Source organism: Aethalodelphis obliquidens, unplaced genomic scaffold (assembly GCF_003676395.1).
Source record: "Aethalodelphis obliquidens isolate GAN/ISIS:26980383/991018 unplaced genomic scaffold, ASM367639v1 scaffold2, whole genome shotgun sequence".
NCBI lineage: Eukaryota > Metazoa > Chordata > Mammalia > Artiodactyla > Delphinidae > Aethalodelphis > Aethalodelphis obliquidens.
In genome coordinates this window covers 85,212,555-85,218,359 of record NW_020837946.1, presented here as the reverse complement: position 1 = coordinate 85,218,359, position 5,805 = coordinate 85,212,555, and the positions used below count along the sequence as shown (strand labels likewise).

At 36.5% G+C, this 5,805-nt stretch overlaps 1 protein-coding gene across 6 annotated transcripts in view; it reads right to left on the bottom strand.

Moving 5' to 3' along the window:
- Nucleotides 1–3,296: 3,296 nt before the first annotated feature.
- Nucleotides 3,297–5,805, bottom strand: part of ZEB2 (zinc finger E-box binding homeobox 2) — a 132,373-nt gene continuing 129,864 nt past the window's right edge. For 4 of the 6 annotated variants that reach the window (XM_027131764.1, XM_027131734.1, XM_027131751.1 and 1 more), the window contains one exon: nt 3,297–5,805. This exon is cut by the window's right edge. The gene's annotated coding sequence lies outside the window, so the exon portion shown is untranslated. The other 2 variants (XM_027131759.1, XM_027131774.1) reach the window with 1 other exon arrangement.

Here is a 5,805-nt window from a genome sequence, read left to right as displayed (position 1 = left end):
TGTGTCTCATATAGCATCACTCAACAAGATGCACATTAGTGAGGGAATGATGTTATTTTGTGTTTAAAAAAGGGAGACACTGTGGTATAAAAGGGAGACTGCTAGGGACTTTGATACTGGTACATTTGCTATAGAACCTGGAACTCAGCATTCTCCTTCTTTGGGTAAGTCTATCTCTGACAGAGTATAAGAAACTTAAGGCCAGTAATCTTGTCTTGTTCATTTTTGTATATCCTATAATACCTCACACAAGGTAGGCACTCAGTAAATTGAATAACTATCAATGTTGTAACTGTTATTTATTACTATTATTTCCAGGACCACTAAATAGACTAGAATAGAGGTAGTAGAAGCATCAGTAGAAGCAATAAGAGTGTGTATGCCGTAACTGGCTTATGTTCTCAGCCCTGCTAATAACTACAGGATAATATGGACTTTTATTCTTTCTGAGCCCCAGACTGTGAAAAAAGCAGGACTTTCAGTGAGAGAGTGTCTAGGTTCCTCCACTCTCTAATTTTCTTACGTCTATTTCAGTCTATTCCAATTTTCCTGTTGCAGATTTATGATCTCCAATTGCTCCTCTTACACCTTGTTTCTTCCTCTAACCACCTCTGGGTTGCTCAGTGCCCATAGGATTCGGAAAAAGACCAGAGAAAGAATGTCACTGGGGACTCACACAGTGGGTTCAGGCTGAAAATTGTGAGTGGAGAGGCTCAGTGGAGTCACAGCTCCTCAGTGGACATAACCATTGTCAAAAATCTTGGATGAACTAGTGGGTAATATGTATGAACAGCAGCTAGTCATTTTTAAAGAGCATTTCTCAAAATTGAGAATGTCTCTGGCTCTCAGTGAAAGGAGACTTTAGTCCAGACGTGGTTAACTGCCCTCAGATGATGATGTGACATCTTAGAGTAATATAGGGTTTCCAAAGTAGCTTATTTTCATTCCACTCTTGCATGGAAGAGTTCTTGTAGACCAGAACGGACTTCTTGCAGGAAGTAGGGAGACTAACTCACTCCTTTTGATGTTTCCACATCATTTGAAGGAGGATTTTACTGTGATGTGTTGTAGAGAGCATTGTCAGGAGACTGGGGTTCTGACAGTCTATTCTTAACTGCTTTCTAGATCGTTGTGGGGTAGAAACAACCAACCAGTGTGGTCTCAAGGCTATGCAGATTTCAGTTTTCTCATCTAAAAGATGCAGATGGTAGATTAATTAACAGCTTTTATTTTTCTAAGTGTTACAACCATCAAGATGTTCTTCCTCCTAAGCCATAGGAGAGTTTTATTGAAGAATGAAAACAAGAAGAAGTCATTGAAGAATGACTATTTCAATGTAGACACCAAGTATGCTATAATTTGGCCAGGTCTATAACAGAGTTATAGGCCGATTTGTAGGTGAAGGCATCTGACTCAAGGGATCATGGCAATTCCTTGAAAAGTATTTGTACAAATCATTATTCCCACTTTTATTTTTAAAATTAAGGTAGTACATTTTAAGCAGCTAGTGTGGTTAGAACACTTCGTGTTCTGAGAAGATTTTTTTCGACTGTTCCCTCACCATGTAAAGCGAGCGAAATGTTCTTTTTCATGGAATTATCTTTGATAATATAAAAACACTTTATAATGCAGAAAAGAAAAAAAAAAGGGTCTACTTAGATGTGAGGCTGATTATTCTCAAGCGTACTCTCTGAGCAACAGCATTTTAAGTGTTAAAACAAACTGGGCAGGGTGGTTTGTACTTCTCTTTTTCCCCCTCTTGCTTAGGTGTACCTTCAACCGGAAACGCATGAGCTCACACTTTCTAAGCATGTTCAATAATGAAGTGGTAGACCTCCACGGAATGTTTCAGGACTGCAGGAAGTGGTTAAGGGTTATTCAATAGCCGGTGTTCTCCCTTTCTGTCTGCACCAATCCCGGGCTGCACTACAGGGTTGGGAAATACCGTTTGTGTTGGAAGTGGTATCTTTCAGAAGAGAGGTAAAAACCAAGGTCTAGGTTGCTTTTGGTCACTAAACACACCATGATGTTTTCTGTGAGTGTAGGGATGTTCCTGAGTTTCCTTTCTGAATTTATATTCCTTTGTTCCTCTATATTTTTTTTCAAGTGATTTGAAGACAGTATTCTTCTTTTCCTTAACAAAACTAGAATGAAGTGTAACTGTAATTCTTTGCCCTGGAATAAGACTGTTTTAGGAATGGATAAAAGTGATGCTCCTTTAAGGAAAGGTCACAAACTAAAATCTGAGTTTCCTACAAAAAGAGTAAAGATAAATTAATATTTTCTCTGTTTTATTGTTGGAGTATCTGGTAAGTAATATAGAATTTTTTGGTGAAATTTTATTTTTCCAGTATCAACATTTTAAGTGTTTTCCATTTGTGTAAGATAACAATATATAAAATGTCTCAAAAGCACTCCTTCGGATTCCTTCCATCTCTTGGGTATTGTTTTTTATTTTAACACTAGCTATTCAAACGTACACACACAAAGTTAGCAATCTACACGTGCACAGAACACATACACACACATACACACTCTCTCTCTCTCACTCTCTGTCTCTCAGTCTCTCTCTCTCTCTTACTACCCTTTGATTGCTCTGAAAATGGTCAGAACAGGATCATGATGCACAAATCTTTTTCTGAATGTTTCCTTATGTTAGATCAGTTCCTTCTGAGTTCTGTGCTTGCCAATGCTAAGTTTCCTGCCAGGGCAGTAGTCTATTTTTAACACTTTGGGGGCTTATTCTTCGTTCCAGATCTAACAGGCATATTCTGTGGAGTGAAAGAGAGAAAAGCTGACTGGGTGCACTTACAAATCAGAATCATCAGGATTTGCAATTTCTGTAGAATCAAAGATATGAATGAGAAAGACCAATTAGAATACTTAAAAGATCATTTGTCACCACTTTAATCTTCATGTATTTTTTACTCATCATTTTCTTTGACTAAAATTATTAGAATCTTTGTCTTATTCATCTCAAGGCCAAATGGGAATAGTACTGTTCATTTTATATTTTCAATATTTTGGAGCATTTTAACATGTCATACTAGATTATAGGTGGTAGGTGACTGTTTTAATAAAGTCTTAGTTTGTGGCATATTCAGCATCACATCATCTCAGTGTCATTTCTCTAATTCCATATTTCATATACAAGTGAAGACTGAGGGATTTATTTCTGTTATTTAATAGCATTTGTTTAATTCAGAGATTAATATATCATCTTCAACCCTGAAAAAGAGGACCTCTGAAACATCAGACCCAAAAAATTGGACACGGCCTATTAGCCCAAAAGAACATGTTGCCAATTATCTCCATGTTTATTTAAATATTTAGCTCTAAAGGAAGCAATCATTCCTTTATACTTCTTTAAATTTAGTATTGACATTTTTATTTTGGGAAAGGAGGTCTTTTTTTTTTTTTTTTTTTTTTAACATGGATACAGGAAAAGAAAACTCTCCAATAAAAATATTGTCTAAAAAGTTTGTTTTGTCTGCATGATTTACTAAATATGTACAATTTCAATTCACAGCGAAGGTAACAAAGATTTAAACAGCCAACATCACAAATGTCTCAAGTTCTAAAAAAAAAATCACTGTGCACAGTTTAACAATTTAATTGAATAAAAACCAAAGCTAAGCCTTCAGTCTGAATCGTTTTTATGATGGGCACAAGCCATGTATTTTCTTCATCTTTGTTACACGATGCATATTTCAGTGACTAAACGCCCCTTCCCATTTTAGTATATTAAGTTATGTCAGTACATACTTAAGAGAGGCAGAAATTGCCTCTTGGTACACCTATATGATTCTTGATGTGTTCACATATATGTCATAATATTTATCAATATATAAAATGACCAGATGAGTCACCTGTGATTTTTTTTAATGTCTTCAAATGTAGGAATGTTTTGTTGCATGTATAAAAGTTTTTAATTTATGGGAGTGCTATTTAAAGCCATAATACTTTGACCAGGGTGTCCCCTTGACACAAAATGTCTAGAAAGAACTATCCTACACTGGAACTATAGAGATTCCGTATCTCTACCCAATTCAGGTTTGTAAAGTTTGCTATTATATAAATCTGAATGTTGTGGTCACTCTGATATAATGGCCAAGTGAATGAACCAATTAATCATTAGAAACAAATGTCGCTGAATACCCAATGGTGGAGTTACAGTTAAGGAGGGAGCCGTAACTTTGGCTAACCCTATAAAATCTATAATAAGGTTGTTTTCACATGTATTTTTTTTCCCATGTAAAATCTTTGGTGTTCTTCCCCCCTCTTTTTTAGCGCTGTGATTGATGAACATGCAATGTGAGATTCAAATAATTGCGCCGAGCATGTTTATTTGAATAATTGCCCCATTGCACAATCAAATAAATCTGCTGAGTGTGTTTGTTTGAATGTTTTTACGTGTATATGGGATCACATACACAAATAAATGCAGCTGTGTTTATTACAATGTGTGGGGCTCCAGATATACACATACTTGTTTGTGTGTCTATCCAGGGCCCTACAGTCCTTGAATGGCCCTCACACATCTTGGAGCAAAAACGTGGTTAACAATTTTTCAGGTTCTAATACATGAAAAATAATTATTGGGCAATTCGCTAAATTTGTAACTAGGATTTGTTTTCATTAAGGCTTACATCCTTAGAAAGATAAAAAATAAACTTTCTTTTTTTTTTTTTGGAGCTATCTGATTGTGAAAAGTATCTAATAAATTTATTCATATTTATTGAAATACAGACCCTTCTTTTTTTCCTTCCTCCAAGCCCTCCCACTCCACTCCCAGCTCAATTTATGCTAAAGAGGGTGTATGTTTTGTCTAGTTCTTGCTGAGAAATTCTGATACTCATCTCTCTTTCCAGTTATTTCAGGCCTAGGCCTACGGTGTCATGTGAAAAAAGAAAAGATTGCACAAATCCGCTAAAATACAAAAGGCTTTTGGAGAAAATGGTCAGGGATGTTCAATTGTTCCAACATTTCATCACCCTCCCTTACCCCCTATTCTAGGGGAAAAAAAAAGGTTAGACTTCAAACTCAGAGTGTGGGAAGAGTAACAATTTGATAAGGGAAAAGAGAAGAATACATCTGATGTTACTAAAAATGCATGTCTCTTGAGTATGGAGGGAGATTTCTTGTTTTGACCTTGGAAAGGAATCTTAGGATAAGCCAAACATTCTTATTCTTCCCTGGAGTTGTAAGATTGCGCAGCTCTAATGCACTATCGTGTTAGTGAATAAATGGCATTTAAAAAAAAATCTTAGATGGGGATATTGTAGTGATTGTCACAAATTTACGAGTGTTATCCTGATATTTTCAGACTCAGGTATTCTGAGTCTGCCTACGAAATGAAGGTAGAAAAAAAAATAACAGAGAAGAGGGTGACGGAGGGGGAAGGCAGAGTGCCCACTCTCCCACGTGCACACACTTTCTTCTTTCCAAGGAGAAAGAGTAGGTTGCACATTCCTTGTTTGTTGGTCCTGTCTCTGGTAGATTGGGACACAGATATGCCCGTGGGCATCAGAGACCTACATTGCTTTACAGGAGGCCACAGGGATTTATCCTATCCAGACAAAATTTAATAGTTTGATATTTTCAGGTTGAATTAATAAAGTTAATGCCTAGGGCCTTTTAAAACCAGAAAAATCTATGTAGTGGTTTTATTTGTGCCATTCAAAGAAGGAGAGATGGTGATAAGATTTTCTAAACTTTCCAAATATGAAAACTCTAGGCTGTGGATAACAGGAGGCATAGCATTTTTATGCCATTCCTCTCTTGTCCCTCCCGCCCTGGCCCCAG